Consider the following 23611-nt stretch of genomic DNA (forward strand, 5'->3'; position numbering starts at 1 on the left):
GTGGGAGGAGCACAGGGAGAGGGAGAGAGAGAATCTCAAACAGACTACACACTGAGCTGGATCCCCCAACCCTGAGATCATGATCTGAGCAAAAATCAAGAGTCAGACTGACTGAACCAGGTGCCTTCTAGGAGCTGGCCTTTGTAGAAGACTCTGCCTTCTCCCCAGGTGGGCTGAATAAAGTTCATATTCCTTACCAGTCAAACTCCTCTCCAGTATTGGCCTTTCTAGCAAGGGGCAACTGAACTTGGGTATTATTTGGTTATCCCATAACAATACCATCATTCCCTATCCCCTTTCTCTTTACTTTTCTCCATAATACTTATTATCAACTTATTTATTATGTATATTTGCTTATTTATTCTCTGACATTGAGTGAGGGTGGGAATTTTGTTTAGTTCACTACTCTATATCCACTTCTGAGAGCAATGCCTGACAGGAAATATGTGCTTAGTAAGTTAAATATGAATAAATAGCATGTGCTATTTATTCATATTTATACAAGTAAGCATTAGCTTACTTGTATAGTTGTGTGATAACTTGATTGGTTGTACTAGTCAAAACTGTAAACTTTAGGACAGAGTTTTTATCTTGTTTCATTCTCTTTATTCAGAGTATTCATTGAGTGCCTATACTACATCAGCAATGTTCTAAGCATTAAAAAAAATTTTGTTTCATGGATCCTACATTATAAAAAAACAGCAGTTTATCTGGGGTGTCTGGGTGCCTCAGTGGGTTAAGAATCTGACTCCTGGTTTCAGCTCAGGTTGTGATCTCATGGGCTGTGCCATCAAGCCTGTAGTCATGCTCCTAGATCAGTGCAGAGACTGCTTAAAAGATTCTCCCCCTCTGGCCCTGACACCATGTGCACATGTATGCATTTTTTTCTCTTTCTCTCTCTCAAAACAAATATTTTTTTTAAATCACTAGTTTATCACCTATATGTATACATACAAAAATAATAGTGACTACTATTCAATACAATGTAATTAATTATATTTTCCAGAGAAGAATTCTGTCCTCAGCCATATTGAAGTCCTAACCATCAGTGTGTGCTTTTATTTGGAAATAGGGGCATTGTACATGTAATTAGTTAAGATGAGGACATACTAGAGTAGGGTGGGCTCTTGATCCAAGATGACAGTTGTTCTTCCCCCCCCTCCCTGGGATAAAGTTAGCTCACCTTTTTTTTTTTTAATTTTTATTTTTTAAAATTTCTTTTCAGTGTTACAGAATTCATTGTTTATGCACCACACCCAGTGCTCCATGCAATACATGCCCTCCATAACACCCACCACCAGGTTCACCCAACCTCCCACCCCCCAGCCCTACAAAACCCTCAGATTGTTTTCCATAGTCCACAGTTTCTCATGGTTCGTCTCCCCCTCCAATTTTCCCCAACTCCCTTCTCCTCTCCGTCTCCCCATGTCCTCCATGTTATTCCTTATGCTCCACAAATAAGCAAAACCATATGATAATGGACTCTCTCTGCTTGAGCTATTTCACTCAGCATAATCTCTTCCAGTCCTGTCCATGTAAATACAGAAGTTGAGTATTCATCCTTTCTGATGAGGCATAATACTCCATAGTATGTATGGACCACATCCTCCTTACCCATTTGTCCACTGAAGGGCATCTTGGTTCTTTCCACAGTTTGGCAACTGTGGCCATTGCTGCTATGAACATTGGGGTACAGATGGCCCTTCTTTTCACTACATCTGTATCTTTGGGGTAAATACCCAGTAGTGCAGGTGCAGGGTCATAGGGAAGCTCTACTTTTAATTTCTTAAGGAATCTCCACACTGTTCTCCAAAGTGGCTCCACCAACTTGCATTCCCACCAACAGTGGAAGAGGGTTCCCCTTTCTCCACATCCTCTCCAACACACGTTGTTTTCTGTCTTGTTAATTTTGGCCATTCTAACTGGTGTAAGGTGGTATCTCAATGTGGTTTTGATTTGAATCTCCCTGATGGCTAGTGATGATGAATATTCTTTCATGTGTCTTTTAGCCATTTTTATGTCTTCGTTGGAGAAGTCTCTATTCATGTTTTCTGCCCATTTTTGACATGATTATCAGTTTTGCGTGTGTTGAGTTTCAGAGTTCTTTATAGATCTCGGATATCAGTCCTTTGTCTGTTCGTCATTTGCGAATATCTTCTCCCATTCTGTGGGTTGCCTCTTTGTTTTATTGACTGTTTCCTTTGTGTGCAGAAGCTTTTGATCTTGATGAAGTCCCCAAAGTTCATTTTCCCTTTTGTTTCCTTTGCCTTTGGAGACATATCTTGAAAAAAGTTGCTGTGGCCAATATCGAAGAGGTTACTGCCTCTGTTCTCCTCTAGAATTCTGATAGACTCCTGACTCACATTTAGGTCTTTCATCCATTTCAAGTTTATCTTTGTGTATGGTGTAAGAGAATGGTCTAGTTTCATTCTTCTACACATAGCTGTCCAATTTTCCCAGCACCATTTATTGAAGAGACTGTCTTTTTTCCACTGTATATTTTTGCCTGCTTTGTTGAAGATTATTTGACCATAGATTTGAGGGTCCATACCTGGGCTCTCTACTCTGTTCCACTGGTCTGTGTGTCTGTTTTTGTGACAGTACCATGTTGTCTTGGTGATCACAGTTTTGTAGTTACACTTAAAATCAGGCAACATGATGCCCCCAGTTTTGTTTTCTTTTTCAACATTTCCTTAGAAATTCGGGGTCTCTTCTGATTGCATACAAATTTTAGGATTCTTTGCTCCAGTTCTTTGAAAAATGCCAGCGGAATTTTGATCAGGATGGCATTGAAAGTATAGATTGCTCTAGGCATTATAGACATTTCAACAATGTTTATTCTTTTGATCCATGAGCATGGAATGGTCTTTCATCTCTTTGTGTCTTCTTCAATTTCTTTTATAAGTGTACAGATCCTTTACCTCTTTGGTTAGGTTTATTCCCAGGTCCCTTATGGTTCTTGGTGCTAAAATAAATGGAATTGACTCCCTAATTTCCCTTTCTATAGTTTCATTGTTAGTGTATCAGAAAGCAACAGATTTCTGTACATTGATTTTGTATCCTGCACATTACTGAATTCTGTAAGAGTTCTAGTAGTTTGGGGATGGAGTCTTTTGCGTTTTCCATATAAAGTATCATGTCTTCTGCGAAGAGAGAGAGTTTGACTTCTTCATTGCCAATTTGAATACTTTATATTTCTCTTTGTAGTCTGATTGTTGTTGCTAAGACTTCTAACACTATGTTGAACAAGAGTGGTGAGAGTAGGCATCCTTGTCATATTCCTGACCTCAAAGGGAAGGCTGTCAGCTTTTTCCCATTGAGGATGATATTCGCTGTGGGTTTTTCATAGCTAGATTTTATCGAGTTGAGGAATGTTCCCTCTATCCCTATACTTTGAAGTGTTTTAATAAGGAACTGATGCTGGATTGTGTAAAATGTTTTTCTGCATCAATTGAGAGGACCATGCGGTTTTTCTCTCTTCTCTTATCGATTTTTTTATCACATTGATTGATTTGCAAATGTTGAACCATACTTGCAACCCAGGGATAAATCCCACCTGGTCATGGTGGAAAATCTTTTTAATGTACTGTTGGATCCTATTAGCTAGGATCTTGTTGAGAATCTGAGCATCCATATTCATCAGGGATATTGGTCTGAGATTCTCCTTTTTGGTGGGGTCTTTGCCTGGTTTGAGGGTAATGCTGGGGCCATAAAAAGAGTCTGGAAGTTTTCCTTCTGCTTCAATTTTTTGAAACAGCTTCCGGAGAATAGGTACTATTTCCTCTCTGAAAGTTTGGTAGAATTCCCCAGGGAATCTGTCAGGTCCTGGGCTCTTGTTTTTTGGGAGGTTTTTGATCACAGCTTCAGTCTCATTACTAGATATTGGTCTATTCAGGTTGTCAATTTCTTCCTGATTCAGTTTTGGAAGTTATAGTTTTCCAGGAATGCATCCATTTCATCTAGGTTGCTTAACTTATTGGCTTATAAGTGTTGATAATAATTTCTGATGACTGTTTTTATTTTCTTGGTGTTAGTTGTGATCTCTCCCTTTTCATTCATAATTTTATTAATTTGAGCCTTCTCTCTTTTCCTTTAGATTAGTTTGGCCAATCATTTATCAATCTTATTGATTCTTTCAAAACACCAGATTCTAGTTTCATTGATGCATTCTTCTGTATCTTTAGTGTCTATCTCATTGATCTCTGCTCTAAGCTTGATTACTTCCCTTCTCGTGTGTGGAGTTGGATTAACTTGTTGTTGATTCTCTAGTTCTTTAAGGTGTAAAGACAGCTGGTGTATTATGGATTTTTCAATTTTTTTTAAAGGAGGCTTGGATGGCTATGTATTTCCCCCTTAGGACAGTCTTTGCTGTACCCCATAGGTTTTGGACCAAAGTGTCCTCAATCTCATTGGTTTCCATGAATTATTTAAGTTCTTCTTTGATTTCCTGGTTGACCCAAGCATTCTTAAGCAAGGTGGTCTTTAGTTTCCAGGTGTTTGAATTCCTTCTGAACTTTTTCTTGTGGTTGAGTTCCAGTTTCAAAGCATTGTGATCTGAGAAAATGCAGGGAATAATCTCAATCTTTTGGTATTGGTTGAGCCCTGATTCTCAGGAAAGTTGAGTCCTTTAACAAAGATATCAAGATACACCCAGGAAGAATAAAAATGACCTTCTTCACCCACACTGAGAATTTATAACCCCCTTCTAGCTTTCTCTTCTGTCACTGTTTCTGTGTATTTGTTTTTGTTCTGGTAGTATATAAATCTTATACTTGAGGTTCATTTTGGCTGGGTTCTTTTTTTTTCTTGTCATTTACTTTTGTCAGTCTTTTTTTCTGTCTGTTTTCGTTTGTATACTTTATAAATCTTACCTTTGGGTCCCATTCAGTCTGGGTCTTCTCTTTTCTTTTTTCTTTTTTCCTCTCTTTCTCTCTCTTTCCCTTTTCCTTTTATCTTTCTTTTTGATAGGGACTCTCGGTTGCTCAGAAGCATTCCAGAGTGCACCTTGCCTGCACCATGGTTGATATATTCAGCTACACATACCCTCAGCCATCTCTCACAAAAATGACTAGGAGGAGGAATGCCCAACAGAGGAAAAATTCAGAGACTGTGCCCTCTCCATCAGAGCTATTGGATATGGACATAAACAGTATGTTAGAAAGGGAATTCAGGCTAACAATTATCCAGGCAATGGCTAGGTTGGAGAAAGCCTTTAATGACAAAATGGAATTGATTAGGGCAGAAGTGAAAGCCACCACAGAAGATGTTAACAATGCTCTCAATGAGTTCCAATCTAATCTAAATTCTCTAACAGCTAGGGTAACTGAGGCAGAAGATAGAATTAGTGATCTAAACAACAAACTGATAGAGAAAAAGGATCAGGAGGACGCCTGGAACAAACAGCTTAGAAGCCATGAAGACCATTGTTCTTATAAGAAAAGGAGAGAGACAAACAGGGAGAGAATGCCTGTTATGTGGTGACAGAGGCAGAGGTTGGAGTTATGCAACCACAAGCCAAGGAACACCAAGGATTGCCAACAACTCCATAAGATAAAAGAAAGGCATGAAAGTCAAGTATCATATGGTTTCACTTATTGGTGGAGCATAACAAATAATACAGAGGACAAGGGTAGATGGAGAGGAGAAGGGAGTTGAGGGAAATTGGAAGGGGAGGTGAACCATGAGAGACTATGGACTCTGAAAAACAACCTGAGGGTTTTGAAGGGGCGGGGTGGGAGGGTGGGGGAACCAGGTGGTGGGTATTAGGGAGGGCACAGATTGCATGGAGCACTGGGTGTGGTGAAAAAACAATGAATACTGTTACGCTGAAAATAAATAAAAAATTTAATTAAAAAAAAAAAAAAAAGAAAGGCATGAAATAGTTTCTTCCCTAAAGTTTTTGAGAGGGCATGACCTGGTCAACACCTTGATTTTGGAGTTCCATCCTCCAACATCATGATATAATAAACTTCTGTTGTTTCAAGGCATTCAGTATGTGGTTCTTGCTACAGAAACCCTAGGAAATTAATACAACATTCCGTATGTTCTTCTTAAAAGTTGATGTTAGCACTCATTCCATCAACTACGAGTGTCTATCTCCCCTCCCTCTGAACCTGAGTGAACTTTAATGGCTGCCTTGCCCAATGTAGCAACACCCTGTGACTTCTAAAGCTAGGTCATAAAAATGTCATTCACTTCTACCTTGTTTTCTCAGGATGTTGTTTTTGAAATTTACCTACTGTACTGTGTGAAAACCCAAGCAGTCCATGGAACAGTCTAAGTAAAAAGGTATCAAAGTCCCTGGCTCAGAGCCTTGGCTGAGCTCCCAGACAAGGGCCTGCACTAATTTGTTAACCATAAGAATGAGCCATTTTGAAAGTGAATTCTCCAGCTCCCATTGAGTTAGCTCCCAGCTAATATGTGAAATAAAGATGAACTGTTCCCACTGAGCCCTGCCAAATTAGATTCATGGGTAGTATAAATAACTTTGCGTTCTGAGCTGTAAGTTTTGGAGTAGTTTGTTACACAACAAACTGATGCACAGAAAACTGATGCATATATGCTTATTAAATATTTATTGAATTGGGGCGCCTGGATGGCTCAGTGGGTTAAAGCCTCTGCCTTTGGCTCAGGTCATGATCCTGGGGTTCTGGGATCGAGTCCCACATTGGGCTCTCTGCTCAGCAGGGAGCCTGCTTCCTCCTCTCTGTCTCTGCCTGCCTCTCTGCATACTTGTAATCTCTGTCAAATAAATAAATAAAATCTTTAAAAATATATATATTTATTGAATGAATAAATAAATGCTTTCATACTTTATACTGGTAATGTGGCCTAGTAATATGGTAGATCCCCCAAAGTGGTCTAATTTAAAATGAGAAGATATTTATTTTTTATTATCTGAATAGTCAGACACCATAAATGCACACATTGGTATAAATAATAGACCATGTTTCTGGAAGAGGCTTGAAGGGATGGAATCCAGTGTTGATGTAGAGATTTACCCTGGAGGGACTTAGACACATCATCCTCTGAGATGGAGTGATGGAGGTAAGAATTTTCCCATAGACTTGCTTCTGGCTCCATACTGTTGAATCCTTGTTTCTCATCTTCTAACTATGCATTTCTGTTCCTGACCCCACAGGACACATTCATATCACAATAAAACTTTTGGTCCCAGGGGCGCCTGGGTGGCTTAAGTGGGTTAAAGCCTCTGCCTTTGGCTCAGGACATGATCCCAGGGTCATGGGATTGAGCCCCACATAGGGCTCTCTGCTCAGCAGGGAGACTGCTTCCTCCTTTCTCTCTACCTGCCTCACCACCTCCTTGTGATCTCTGTCTGTCCAATAAATAAATTTAAAAGAAAAAACTTTTGGTCCCATACCTCCATATCATAAAAATGGACTAATTGACACAGCAGGTGGGAGGGATATTCTTAGAACCCATTCTTACACTATGATAGCTAGTAATCAATGATACATAAATGACTACACACCACATAAATATTATGCACTAAAACTAAGTAATTATATTTCCTATTCTATTCTCAGTTAGCTTCATGGTGTATCCGTCTTTACCTCTGTACATTTTAACTCATCTGTCTTCTTTTTCCTGCCCTGCCCAACACACACACACACACACACACACACACACACACACACACACACACCATACATATATCTTTATTATTAGAGCTTAAGTCTTTGATCTTTATTAAAATTATTAAAAGCTGAGAAAATCTCAGTGTCAATTTTAGGGGCAAGACTTCTTCAAGATAAAAACATGAAAATATTGCATCCCAATATAGGAAGCTTGATTTGGGGAAGAAATATAATTGAGAGAGGAAAATAAATTTTGGCCAACTACAGTGCTATTCAGTCTGCTAGTATTTGCTATGTAGCTAGACTAAGTCAATGCCTAATATAACATATTCTAGAAATTTATCTTTATTACATAATGGAATTTGGACAAAGGTTGATTTTCAAGGATGATTGGGGAAGTAAGAAAACTAAAGGTGAAGGAAATATGGTGACCATTAAAAATTGTCAATTATTAAACTTCAATACACAAAAATTTAGAAATCTCCTATTATGGATATTGAGTAGATGAGGGGGAGTGTGTGTGTGTGTGTGTGTGTGTGTGTGTGTGTGTGTGATATTATTCTTTTGGTCTTGGTTTTGCTTTTTATTATTTTTTTGATTACTTTTTTTACATGGGATATTCTGGGTGGGGGGGGGAGAATGCTGACATCTTGGAAAATATGTACCTTTGTAAGATAACCTTATTAAGTAGTACATAATTCCAAGCCCATAGAAGTCTGAGTTACATATTTTAAGAATATTCTTATTTGTTTTAGCAAATAACTTCCCAAATTCCCAAATGTCCACCCTTCCCATGTCACTTTGATCCTTGTAGTTGCAAGTATGGTAATTTGAGAACACAAATAAGTACTTTCTGAACTTCCAATTCCAGCTTCCACTTACAATTTCTGGAAATCAGTTTTGCTTTTCAATTCAACTGCTCTGGGTGGCTTTGTTGTCTATATACCTAAGTCATTAAATATTTTTAACTATACTTGGCTCTTTTAGTATAAGCTGAAATCACTTCCTCTTTTTTTTTCACTAAATAGTTTAGAAGCCTCCAATTGCTCCCCTCAAAATGGTTTCTTTTCTTACTATTGAGAATTTTGTTCAAAATACTAACCCACCTACTCTTACTTACATATTCTTTGTTTAAATTGAATAAACCCATGTTATTTTAAAATCCTTGATGTTTAGCACTTTGCTTCATTTTTCTTTAAATTATCTTTGAATTATTTTCAAGCTATTTTTTAGAAAAATAGGATAGTTTTGGATCCAGGGCAGTATTTCAGAATGTAAAGACTATAGACTTTGGAATCTCACAGACATCCTTTCATTACAGTTTTGACACTTTTTAACTTTGTGTCTTGGGCTGGTTATTGTTATTTACACTGAGGCTCAATTTCCTCAGGGTACTTTGAAACAACACTAATATCTGTCACTGGGTTCTTGTGAAACATAAATATAGTCACATAAAATGAGCTTACCATAGTATCCAATACAAAATAGGCACTTAATACATATTAGCTATTATTACTATAATTGATATGTATCATTTATTTACTTCATTCTACCTCAAAAAACTACAAAATGTAAATCATAGGTTTAAATAGGCAAATCATGACTCTCTAGCTTCCCTACAAATAAGCAAGTAATTCTTAGAGAATAACATATCAAACTAAATTCCAATTTTTTTAGTGATAAATAAGACATAGTTTTGACAGAAAAAAAAAATGATTCAGCAAAAGCTGAAGTGTACTTTGAGGATAGGTTGGTTCATAGCTTAACCAAAAAAGATATAAAACTCCCAGAGGAAAAAAATAGAGCAAACGAAAGCAGAAAGAAATAATACAGACTTCTCCAAGATCTGAGCAAATAGGACCTTGGAAAGGAAAAGATGGGAAAAGGTGTTCAGATTATGTGATAGCGAATTGTATGAATTATGTGATAGATGAAGAGTTTCTCTACCCCATCCATTCACACATAGAATTATCTATTCATTCATCTTACATTTATTAATTAATAGATCATACTATGTGTCTAGTATTTTCCCAGGCACTGGGAATACACAAGTGAACAAGATAATAGTAACAGTGCTTTAATAGCTACCTGAAGTGATGCAATAATAGTATTTAAAAATATCTTCAGGGGACGCCTGGGTGGCTCAGTTGGTTAAGCAGCTGCCTTCAGCTCAGGTCATGATCCCAGCATCCTGGGATTGAGTCCCACATCGGGCTCCTTGCTCCGCAGGGAGCCTGCTTCTCCCTCTGCCTCTGCCTACCACTCTGTCTGCCTGTGCTCGCTCGCTCTCTAACAAATAAATTTAAAAAAAATATATCTTCAGAGCACACATTTACTCTAGCTTTCTGATTACCTAGGGTAGATTAGAATTTATAGTGAAAAGAATGTAAAGGCAAAAACTGAGTTAATATTCAATAACTAACATTCAAAAATATGGTTGTAAATCAGAATCTTAGATTTAAAGCAAGACCTTTGGCTTGGATTTTGAAAATCTTCTATCTCCCTTTTAGTATATGAAAAGGAAATCAGAGAAGGCTTTGCTTTGCCTATAGCATCTTCCAAGAGTGTAAAAATAGCCCTGCCAGCTTAAGACAACCAGAATAGCTCTGAAATAGTAGGAGGAAGTTTACAGACACAAAAGAAAAACAGTTTACTCTTCTGGCCCAAAGAATCATGGGAACAAGGAAAGTAAGATAGGCAGACATAAGCCTCCATTTTCCTTTTCCAAGCTTCAACCAGCGAAGAGACAATACTAGATAATGTGAAGAGAGGGTCTAGGAAAGGGGACCTACAGGAGCCTAAGTAAGACCAATTAAATAAAGGAGTGCTGTGGGGTCCTGAGCAAGCCAAACAAGAAATACAAATTATACCAGCCATGGTTCAGCCTTGAATGCTAGCAGGACATACTGCACCCAAGTGTTCTGGCATATTACCTGAAGACAAAAGGAGGCAAAGGATGACACTTAAAGATGCTAGAACTTCTCTACTTTGACGAGGATGTTTTCATCCCACCCATCCTTCTTTGGATCATCATCATCTTCCCTATCTTTGTGGAGGCTGACATGATCTTAGGAAGAAGGCAGAGAAGAGGAAAAAGTGTATGAAAGGCTCCACAAGTTTTGCAAAAAGTATTAAACACTGTCCAAATAGTCAGTTTTAAATTATTGAACCAGATAAGCTTTACATTGGATATTAAGTTCTTTTTTTCTCCCAATTTGCTCATGAAGGTTATATGGAAAGGGTGTATAAGTTGTAGACTACATTCAGTAATGTAGGGTGAATTTTTAACCTCAGTTAACTTACACCTATTGAATTGTGACCATGTTTCTGATATCATGTCTCTTCTGCCTACAAAGAAACTTAAAGATAGAATCAAGAATTTTGGAATATCAGCACGTGGAAAAAATGCAGAAAAAAATATAGTTCCTCCTGACAGGGTTAACTGACTTATCTATATTTATCAGTTAGTCAGTGGAAGAACCAGGACTTGTAAGCCCAATAATGAAATTTAGACCCAAAGAAATGGCAGGTAGCTTCTATACATTTTGGATAAAGAGGCATAAATCTGTGAGGAATTGATAGGACAAAGAAAATATATGCTTGGGAGCTTCAGTTAATGAGGAATTCTAAACAGAGTTTGGCTGGCATAGTAAATTAATGAGAGTAAAAAGATTAGTTTATATAGGCTTCTTTGGTCCTGAATTCCCTATCTCTGACATTAAAGATGTCTAACTACATCCTAGTATAGGGATGGTAACTTCCACTTGAGAGATTTATTTCCTGTTTACTGGAGACTAAGGGGTCTCAGAGTATTCTTCTTGCACTGGCTTTCTCTTAAGTAACTTTAAATTAAAATAATCAACATAGCAAAGTAAACCACACTATGTCCCCACACAATGCAGCCATGCTGACATCTAATGTTCTGAAAGCCCAAGGAGAGGACTCAGCTAAGACACACCCACACTCCTGACCCAGGAAATTTTGAGGTAATACATGGGTATTGTTTCAAACTACTAAGTTTGGAGACACCTGGGTGGTTCAGTTGGTTAAGAGTCTGAATCTTGGTTTTGGCTCAGGGTTGTGGGAATGAGCCTCAATTTGACTTCTGTGCTCAGTGGGAAGTCTGCTTGAAGATTCTCTCTCTCTGCCCCTAACCCCACTAATGCACAATCTCTCTAAAATAAATAAATAAATCTAAACAAACAAACAAACAAACTACTAAGTTTGTGTAATTTGCTACACAGCAATAGATTACTATTACAGATATGTATTCCTATATTTTACGCAGTGTATATTAGTACCCAGCTGTTACTGGTGATTTTTTCAGTAGGTGCCTTGAGATTTATTCACGAATTATTCCTATGATTCACATTTTAATTGTACTGGTTAGTCAACCATATACCATGAACCTATGATTGCCTGTATCTATATAGCTTGTATATTCAATATCTGTGAAAAATCCTTCTGTGTTATCCTTTGAAAGACTTGCTCAAAAGGGTAATTGTGTTTCATCTATTAATTACAATGGAATGAAACAGGCAAAGAGGAGAATTATATATATATGAAATTATAAATCACAAGGTGAATCTCTAGGGAATGGTGACCTAGGAGGTAGGGAGATCACAATCTGGTTCAAGTTTAGCTTTACTGAGGACAATATTTCAAGTTTGAAGAAATCAAGTGCATCAGATTGTGACCAGAATAAAACTATTGGATGTAGGTTGAAAAAAACAAAATATTTTGTTGCCATATCAAGCCAGGTATATTTCTATAGGCTAAGGATGTATTAAAGATATCAGCTGACAAATCCATAGTACTTTTATATTTATTCAACAGTTCACAGTAACATTAATTTCTAGTTATCACTACTTACTAAGAAAATTGTCTTCTAGTTCTATTCATCCACAATATGAAAAGCAAACTATTTCAACATCACTTTGTTTTTACTTAGACACTGCACAGAACAATCTTTAGATTAGAAAGTATTTACTGACAATCATTTGTTTCATTCAGTTAACACTTAATGAGTGTTAAGGTGCTCAAAATAAAATGATAAAAGCCACAGCCCTAGGGAAGCTTGACTCTAACTGATCTCCTTTAAGATCCTTTTATGTCCTCAGTGCTGTGCTAAGCCCTATTGGTAATCAGTCCTAATGATATGCCAGGTTCTTTGCCTAAAGAAAATTGATTCAGGCAAATGGAAATAAACACTCTAATACTAGTGCTAACTTGGTTGAAGCAGATGATCTGTGCCATAAAATGTCAGAGAAAGAGAAATCACTGAGGACTAAAATAATCCCAAAAGCCTCAGGTGGGAAGGAGAGAGCTCAAGCTGATCCTGAAAAAAATGGTATAACTTATAAAAGCTGTGGAAATTTTTAAGACATTCTGGGTAAGGAGAGTATCCTAAGAGCATGGGCGGAGGTGGGAATGGAGCTGGAGTAAACTTAATATGTTTGAGGAACATGAAGAAAATGTGCCTATATAGAGCAGAGAGTGCTTTCTGATTGAATAGAGAGAGCAGAAAATAAGAATATCAGATAAAGGTACAGATCCAAGTATACTTAACATCTTTTACTCAGCATTTTCTCATTTAGTAGCTCTATCATGTTTGGAATAGACGTCATATTCAGCAGAATCTGTTGGTAATTTTAGTAATATACGGAAGGACTATATTTCTTCTCTGTGTAATAATATTCTGAAAATTTTATCCTCCTCATAGCTAGTTTACAAGTGTTCTGATTAGAGAAAGATTAGAGGAAGAGATGAGGCCCTCAAAAGACATGCTAATTTAACAATATACGCCTGTCATCAGTTTCTGTTGCTATTTTTTGTTGTTGTTGTATGTGTTGGTTAGGTTGGGTTTGGTGTTTCATTTTGTTTTGCTAAGGGCAAAGATGACCAAGGTATGCAAGTTTGAAATATCATTGGATGACTTGAGAGTTATCTTAGTAAAATGTATGAGGGGTAATGAAGCTCCAAGAGAATGTCAGTAAAGTGTTCTATAAAGTAACTTAAATACATTAAAATATTACAGGATAGTTCAAGAAATGCAGAATCTCATCAAGATATAAGTTTACTGCACCCTTGGTAGTGTACAGAATTTTCCCTTGTCAAATCAAAAGAAAGAATCTTCCAAGGTTATCATTTTATCCTAAAAACAAAAACAAAAACAAAAACAAAACAAAACAAAAAAAAAAAGCAGACTGTAAAACCAGAGCCAGCCAAGGCATACAGACTCGAAGGACCCTATGTTCACAGAAATTATAACATCATCTGTTAGAGAAGAAATACTCACATATTGACAAAAGCAGATCACATTCAGTGCCTGGCTTGAAATAGTCACAATAGCATGGAAATAAATTGTTGATATAACTTCAACTTGTTTGAGATGACAAAATTGTTCCTTCAGTAAGAAGTATCTTCTTAACCCCCAGGATAGTTTTAGAGTAAAGAAATGAAGAAGTAATTCAATCCATAGTATTAATACTCTTGATTATGAATACTTTTTATAACTTAAAGTTCTTGTAATGTTTAAAAGAATTGACACATTGGAGAATGTAACAGTTTAGTTTTGTGATTCTAATAAAAAATGTGTGATTAATTTCTGATTTCTGATTTTTTAGTTGAAAGGTATGAGAGTTTAACTTAAGTTCAAAGGCTTTCACTCTTCATTGAAAGCATGCAAAATGTTTTTCTATCTCTGGAGCATATTATTAAATTAATTATGAGGTCTCTTAAAGGATATCTATTCTGATTAATTTATAGAGATAAATGGTCAGTTAATATAAACCAAATATTTCAAAAATTCTGAAAAAATAAGGAAGTTGAATTTTTAATACTTTAAATGTGCTAGACATGGGTCTCTTATTAAAACAATTTTCTGGGTTAAATGTTGGCTTTATTACACCTTTGATTAGTTAAGGGGAAAAAGCCAAAGACCAATGCCATAGGCCTTCAACAAAAGACAGTCTCAGAGCCTCATGGAAAAATACTAACAGTTATTTTAAACCACTGGCACTTCAAATAATTGACTTTGGGGTATGGGTTTCTGAACTAATATTATTTAGAAAACTACAAGTGCACTGGTTTTCAGGATTTTTTCCCATGAAACAGAAAGTTTTATGAAAGCATTTACTTAATCTAAGATTCCAGTGGAACAAGAATACAGAGAACTGAGCAAATTCATGTGGGAACTGTTATTATAAGTATTTGTAATATTGTCTTGTTGTAAGGTTCTATTTTTTGGATATATGAAGTATGGCTCTGGATTTGTAAAGCCGATTCAAGGAGACATCTATTAACACTCTGTTGCACCTATGTAAAAAATTAGACTAAACTAAATGAGACCATCCGTGTGTGTGTGTGTGTGTGTGTGTGTGTGTGTGTGAATAATCTTTAATATTATCATGATTATCAGGTGGGGAAATGATCGGAAAATTGTGAAAGACTTTGAAATGGGGAAGGGAAGATTATGAGTATCCTTTCAAAGGAACCACTAAGCATTGTCTAGTGTATGCCTCCATGTTATCTAGAAGTCTGCCCCTTGTTTATCTCTAACTAAGCATTTATACAACTCGGCAAATTATTAAAAAATGATAGAATGTAAATGATTCTTATCTGGAGAGATGCAAATTAATTTCATCTCACAAAAGTACAATCAATTTCACCACCATCACCCTCATTCCAAAGAAGAACCTATTTGTAGCTATTAGCAAATACATTTCATACTTCCTGATTGCCTCTACTCTCTGTTTTACATGTTACAGGTTTCCTTACGATTAATTAAATGAAATACCTGACACATATTTATTTCATATTTGAACAAAATCCATAATATTGTCTCTTTTAAAAAATTTTCCTTCAACATAAGCATGCTATAAATTATTTTTTTTAATTTTATTTTATTTTCAGTGTTCCAGAATTCATTGTTTATGCACCACACCCAGTGCTCCATGCAGTATGTGCCCTCCTTAATACCCACCACCAGGCTCTCCCAACCTCTCATCCCTCTCCCCTCCAAAACCCTCAATTTGTATCTCAGAGTCCACAGTCTCTCATGGTTCATCTCCCGCTCCAGTTTCCCCCAACTCCCTTCTCCTCTCCATCTCCCCATGTCCTCCATGTTATTCCTTATGCTCCACAAGTAAGTGAAATCATATGATAATTGACTCTCGGCTTGACTTTTTTCACTCAGCATAATCTCTTCCAGTCCTGTCCATGTTGATACAACAGTTGGTCATTCACCCTTTCTGATGGAGGCTTAATAGCCCATTGTATATGTGGACGAAATCATCTTTATCTATTCGTCCATTAAAGGGCATCTTGTTTTTTTTCCCACAGTTTGGCGACTATAGCCATTGCTGCTATGAACATTGGGGTACATATGGCCCTTCACTACATCTGCATCTTTGCAGTAAATACCCAGTAGTGCAATTGTAGGGTCATAGAGTAGCTCTATTTTTAATTTCTTAAGGAATCTCCACACTGTTTTCCAAAGTGGCTGCACCAACTTGCATTCCCACCAACAGTGCAAGAGGGTTCCCCTTTCTCCACATCCTACCCAACACTTGTTATTTCCTGTCTTGTTAACTTTGGCTATTCTAACTGATGTAAGGTGGTATCTCAATGTGGTTTTGATTTGAATCTTCCTGATGGAAATTATTATCAATAGTTATGTGCCAATAAGTTAAGCAACCTAGAAGAAATTGATGCATTCCTGGAAATCTATAAATTTCCAAACTGAATCAAGAAGAAACTGACATCCTGAATAGACCATATCTAGTAATGAGATTGAAAGAGTGATCAAAAGCCGCCCAAAAAACAAGAACCCAGAACCTGGTGGATTCCCTGGGGAATTCTACCAAACATTCAAAGAAGAAATAATAGCTATTCTGAAGCTGTGTCAAAAATAGAAACAGAAGGAAAACTTCCAGACTCTTTTTTAAAAATATTTTATTTATTTATTTGACAGACAGAGATCACAAGTAGGCATGAGGCAGGCAGAGAGAGAGAGGAAGGGAAGCAGGCTCGCCACTGAGCATAGAGCCTGATGCAGGACTCCATCCCAGGACCCTGAGATCATGACTTGAGCCGAAGGCAGAGGCTTAACCCACTGAGCCACCCAGGCGCCCCCAGACTCTTTTTCTGAAGCCAGCATTACCGTGATCCCCAAATCAGGAAAAGACCCCATCAAAAAGGAGTATTTCCTACCTATATCCCTGATGAATATGGATGGCAAGATTCTCAACGAGATCCAAGCTAATAGGAACCAACAGTACATTAAAAAGATTATCCGCCATGAACAGGTGGGATTTATCCCTGGGATGCAAGTGTGGTTCAACATTTGCAAATCAATCCGTGTGAGAGAACAAATCAATAAGAGAAGAGAGAACACATGGTCCTCTCAATTGATGCAGAAAAAGCATTTGATACAGCATCCTTTCCTGATTAAAATGCTTCAAAGTATAGGGATAGAGGGAACATTCTTCAATTTCATAAAATCTATCTATGAAAAACCCACAGTGAATATCATTCTCAATGGGGAAAAGCTGACAGTCTTCCCACTGAGATCAGGAACAAGACAAGGATGCCACTCTTGCCACTCTTGTTCAACTTAGTACTAGAAGTCCTAGCAACCACAATCAGACAACAAAAAGAATTACAAGGTATTCAAATTGGGAATGAAGAAGTCAAACTCTCTCTCTTTGCAGATGACATGATACTTTATATGGAAAACCCAAAAGACTCTACCCCCAAAATACTAGAACTCATACAGCAATTCAGCAGTGTGGCAGGATACAAAATCAATGTACAGAAATCAGTTGGTTTCTTATACACTAACAATGAAAATATAGAAAGGGAAATTAGAGAATTAACTTGATTTACTATAGCACCAAGAATGATAAGATACCTGGGAATAAACCTAACCAAAGAGGTAAAGGATCTGTACTTGAGGAACTACAGAACACTCATGAAAGAAATTGAAGAAGACCCAAAAAGATGGAAAAGCTTTCCATGCTCATGGATCAGAGGAATAAACACTGTTAAAATGTCTAATAAGTCAAGCAGCGAGAGTCAATTATCATATGGTTTCACTTATTTGTGTTGCATAAGGAATAACACGGAGGACATCAGGAGATTGAGAAGAGAAGGGAGTTGGGGAAATTGGAGGGGGAGATGAACCATGAGAGACTGTGGACTCTGAGGAACTAACTGAGGGTTTTGGAGTGGAGGGGTATGGGAGGTTGGGTGAGACTGGTGGTGGGTATTAAAGAGGGCACATATTGCATGGAGCACTGGGTGTGGTGCATAAACAATGAATTCTGGAACACTGTAAAGAAATTTTAAAAAATAATTTTTTTTAAATGTCTATACTGCCAAGAGCAATCTGTACTTTCAATGCCATCCTGATCAAAATTCCACTGGCATTTTTCAAAGTGCTTGAACAAACAATCCTAAAATTTGTATGGAACCAGAAGATCCCCCTAATTGCTAAGGAAATGTTGAAAAAGAAAAGTTATTTTGTTTTAAATTTTATTTCAAACTTGCTTTCTAAAGAATCAATTTAACTTTCTAAAAAGTTAAATTTTAGAGAAAGGGCTTTCTAAAAGAATGAATTCAAAGATTTCTGTCCTGTTAGTTATATTTCATAGGATTGAAACTTTTTAAAAAAGAGTAGTTAGGGGGCGCCTGGGTGGCTCAGTGGGTTAAAGCCTCTGCCTTTTGCTCAGGTCATGATCCCAGGGTCCTGGGATCCAGCCCCGCATTGGGCTCTCTGCTCAGCAGGGAGCCTGCTTCCCTTCCTCTCTCTCTGCCTGCCTCATACCTACTTGTGATCTCTGTCTGTCAAATAAATAAAATCTTTGAAAAAAAAAAAGAGTAGTTAGATACTCATTGCAAGACTAGATATAGAAGACTTAATTCAAGATCTGTATGGTGACTAACATAACACAATAAAAAAATAAAAATCTAAAAATTAAAAAAAAAATCATTAAGCTCCTTGTGAGACTGGTTAAAACATGTTAGGGTACCTCCATGGTTGATAGTCAGGAGGAGTTTCCCAGAAGAGGCTCTTAAATCTATTAGTAAAATTGCTTAAAGATTTCACCAGAAATGTTAATTACTTTCCAAAATAGTTGGTAGACTAAGTTGCTCCAGACTAAGTTTAGGAGTTTGTTTGTTTGTTTGTTTGTTTGTTTTCCATATCCTGAACATGTTTCGAAGAACCTGAAATTTACTTCATTTCTAGGCTTAATTAATCATATTTAAAAGAGTTAAGTACTTTAAAGGAGTGTTGCTTAATAGAGTAATCACTTGTTACTCTATTCAAATGTTAGTCATTTGAAGTACTTAAAAGCAAAATCAAACACATTAAACTTTAAATGAAATTTAAATGTTTCATAATAGGGGAACCTGGTGACTCAGTTGGTTAAGCATGTACCTTCAACTCAGGTCATGATCCCAGAGTCCTGGGATTGAGTCCTGCATTGGATTCCCTGTTCGGCGGGAAGCTGGCTTCTCCCACTGCTGCTCCCGTTGCTTGTGCTCTCTCTGTTAAATAAATAAAATCTTTAAAAAATTTTAAGAAAATGTTTCATGATACATAATTAAACTTGTAAATGAGACTTATTGTTCAAGCAAGTTTAATCCTTTCAACTGAATTAAATAATCATAAGCCAAAAGTCTTCCAAAATACAGTTATTTTATTTTACATATAATTACTAAATTTAGAAATTTTAATAAGTAAATTGTAAGTTAAACAAGAAGTTTTAGGAATATTTAAAATTTTTCTTTTCTATTTCTTTTCAGTGTTCCAGAATTCATTGTTTATGCACCACACCCAGTGCTCCATGCAATACGTGCCCTACATAATACCCACCACCAGTCTCACCCAAACTCCCACCCGCTTCCCTCTCAAACCCTCAGTTTGTTTCTCAGAGTCCACTGTCTCTCATGGTTCATCTCCCCCTCCAATTTCCCCCAACTGACTTCTCCTCTCCATCTCCCCATGTCCTCCATGTTATTCCTTATGCATCACAAATAAGCAAAACCATATGATAATTGACTCTCTCTGCTTGACTTATTTCACTATGCATAATCTCTTCCAGTCCCGTCCATGTTGATACAACAGTTGGGTATTCATCCTTTCTGATGGAGGCATAATACTCCATTGTATATATGGACCATATCGTCTTTCTCCATTCATCTGTCGAAGGGCATCTTGGTTCTTTCCACAGTTTGGCGACTATGGCCAATTGCTGCTATGAACGTTAGGGTACTGATGGCCCTTCTTTTCACTATGTCTGTATCTTTGTGGTAAACACCCAGTAGTGCATGTGCAGGGTCATAGGGAAGCTCTATTTTTAATTTCTTAAGGAATCTCCACACTGTTTTCCAAAGTAGCTGCACCAACTTGCATTCCCACCAACAGTATAAGAGGGTTCCCCTTTCTCCACGTCCTCTCCAAAACTTGTTGTTTACTGTCTTATAAACTTTGGCCATTCTAACTGGTATAAGGTGGTATCTCAATGTGGTTTTGGTTTGAATCTCCCTGATGGCTAGTGATGATAAACATTTTCTCATGTGTCTGTTAGCCATTTTTATGTCTTCATTGGAGAAGTGTCTGTTCATGTATCCTGCCCATTTTTTGACATGATTATCTGTTTTGTGTGTGTTGAGTTTCAGTTCTTTATAGATCCTGGGTATTAGCCCTTTGTCTCTATTGTCATGTGCAAATATCTTCTCCCATTTTGTGGGTTGCCTCTTTGTTTTGTTGACAGTTTTCTTTGCTGTACAGAAGCTTTTGATCTTAATAAAGTCCAAAAAATTCGTTTTTGCTTTTGTTTCCTTTACCTTTGGAGACATGTCTTGAAAGAAGTTGCTGTGGCCAATGTCAAAGAGGTAACTGCCTACGTTCTCCTCTAGGATTCTGATGGATTCCTGCCTGACGTTGAGGCCTTTTATCCATTTTGAGTTTATCTTTGTGTATGGTGTAGGAAATGATCGAGTTTCATTCTTCTACACATAGCTGTCCAATTTTCCCAGCATCATTTATTGACAAGACTATCTTTTTTCCACTGTATATTTTTTCATGCTTTGACAAAGGTCCATATCTGGGCTCTCTACTCTGTTCCACTGGTCTGTGTGTCTGTTTTTATGCAAGTACCATGCTGTCTTGGGGACACAGCTTTGTAGTAAAGCTTGAAATCAGGTAACGTGATGCCTCCAGTTTTGTTTTCAACTTTTCCTTAGAAATTCGGGGTCTCTTCTGATTCCATACAAATTTTAGGATTATTTGATCCAGCTCTTTGAAAAATGTTGATCGGAACGGCATTGAAAGTATAGATTGCACTAGGCAGAATAGACGTTTTCACAATGTTTATTCTTCTGATCCATGAGCACGGAATGGTCTTCCATCTTTTTGTGTCTTCTTCAATTTCTTTAATGAGTGTTCTGTAGCTCCTCAAGTACAGATCCTTTACCTCTTTGGTTAGGTTTATTCCCAGGTATCTTATGGTTCTTGGTGCTATAGTAAATGGAAGCGATTTTCTAATTTCCCTTTCTGTATTTTCATTGTTAGTGTATAAGAAAGCAACTGATTTCTGTACACTGATTTTGTATCCTGCCACATTATTGAATTGCTGAATGAGTTCTGGTAGTTTGAGGGTAGAGTCTTTTGGGTTTTCCATATAAAGTATCATGTCATCTGTGAAGAGAGAGAGTTTGTCTTCTTCATTGCCAATTTGAATACTTTATATTTCTCTTTGTAGTCTGATTGCTGTTGCTAGGACTTCTTTTTTTTTTGTTTTTTTTATTTTTTTTAATTTTTTTTTATTTTAATAAACATATAATGTATTTTTATCCCCAGGGGTACAGGTCTGTGAATCGCCAGGTTTACACATTTCACAGCACTCATCATAGCCCATACCCTCCCCAATGTCCATTTCCCCACCACCCTCTCCCGTCCCCCCTCCCCCCCGCAACCCTCAGTCTGTTTCTTGAGATTGAGTCTTTTATGGTTTGTCTCCCTCCCAATCCCATCTTTTCATTTTTTCTTTTCCTACCTCCCCCCAACCTCCCCCCCGCCTTGCATCTCCACTTCCTCATATCAAAGAGATCATATGATAGTTGTCTTTCTCCGATTGACTTATTTTGCTAAGCATGATATCCTCTAGTTCCATCCACGTCGTCGCAAATGGCAAGATTTCATGTCTTTTGATGGCTGCATAGTATTCCATTGTGTATATATACCACATCTTCTTTATCCATTCATCTGTTGATGGACATCTAGGCTCTTTCCATAGTTTGGCTATTGTGGACATTGCTGCTATAAACATTCGGGTGCATGTGCCCCTTCGGAGCACCACGTTTGTATCTTTAGGATATATACCCAGTAGTGCAATCGCTGGGTCATAGGATAGCTCTATTTTCAGTTTTTTGAGGAACCTCCACACTGTATTCCAGAGTGGTTGCACCAGCTTGCATTCCCACCAACAGTGTAGAAGGGTTCCCCTCTCTCCACATCCTCGCCAGCATCTGTCATTTCCTGACTTGTCCATTTTAGCCATTCTGACTGGTGTGAGGTGGTATCTCATTGTGGTTTTGATTTGTATTTCCCTGATGCCGAGTGATGTGGAGCATTTTTTCATGTGTCTGTTGGCCATCTGGATGTCTTCTTTGCAGAAATGTCTGTTCATGTCCTCTGCCCATTTCTTGATTGGATTATTTGTTCTTTGGGTATTGAGTTTGCTAAGCTCTTTATAGATTTTGGATACTAGCCCTTTATCTGATATGTCGTTTGCAAATATCTTCTCCCATTCTGTCAGTTGTCTTTTGGTTTTGTTAACTGTTTCCTTTGCTGTGCAAAAGCTTTTGATCTTGATGAAATCCCAATAGTTCATTTTTGCCCTTGCTTCTGTTGCCTTTGGCGATGTTCCTAGGAAGAAGTTGCTGCGGTTGAGGTCAAAGACGTTGCTGCCTGCATTGTCCTCAAGGATTTTGATAGATTCCTTTCTCACATTGAGGTCCTTCATCCATTTTGAGTCTATTTTCATGTGTGGTGTAAGGAAATGGTCCAATTTCATTTTTCTGCAAGTGGCTGTCCAATTTTCCCAGCACCATTTGTTGAAGAGGCTGTCTTTTTTCCATTGGATATTCTTTCCTGCTTTGTTGAAGATTAGTTGACCATAGAGTTGAGGGTCTATTTCTGGGCTCTCTATTCTGTTCCATTGGTCTATATGTCTGTTTTTGTGCCAGTACCATACTGTCTTGATGATGACAGCTTTGTAATAGAGCTTGAAGTCTGGAATTGTGATGCCACCAACTTTGGCTTTCTTTTTCAATATTCGTTTCGCTATTCGAGATCTTTTCTGGTTCCATATGAATTTTAGAATTATTTGTTCTATTTCTTTAAAAAAAATGGATGGGAATTTGATAAGGATTGCATTAAATGTGTAGATTGCTTTAGGTAGAATCGACATTTTCACAATATTTGTTCTTCCAATCCATGAGCATGGAACATTTTTCCATTTCTTTGTGTCTTCCTCAATTTCTCTTATGAGTACTTTATAGTTTTCTGAGTATAGATTCTTTGCCTCTTTGGTTAGATTTATTCCTAGGTATCTTATGGTTTTGGGTGCGATTGTAAATGGGACTGACTCCTCAATTTCTCTTTCTTCTGTCTTGTTGTTAGTGTAAAGAAATGCGACTGATTTCTGTGCATTGACTTTATATTGTTGCTAGGACTTCTAATACAATGTTGAACAAGAGTGGTGAAAGTGGGCATCCTTGTGTTCCCAATCTGAAAGGGAAGGCTGTCAGCTTTTCCCCATTGAGGATGATATTTGCTGTGGGTTTTTCGTAGCTAGATTTTATGAAGTTGAGGAATGTTCCCTCTATCCCTATACTTAGAAGAGTTTTAATCAGGAACGGATGTTGGATTTTGTCAAATGCTTTTTCCGCATCAATTGAGAGGACCATGTAGTTTTTCTCTTTTCTCTTATTGATTTGTC

This window comes from Martes martes (genome assembly GCF_963455335.1).
Source record: "Martes martes genome assembly, chromosome: 2".
Taxonomy (NCBI): Eukaryota; Metazoa; Chordata; class Mammalia; order Carnivora; family Mustelidae; genus Martes; species Martes martes.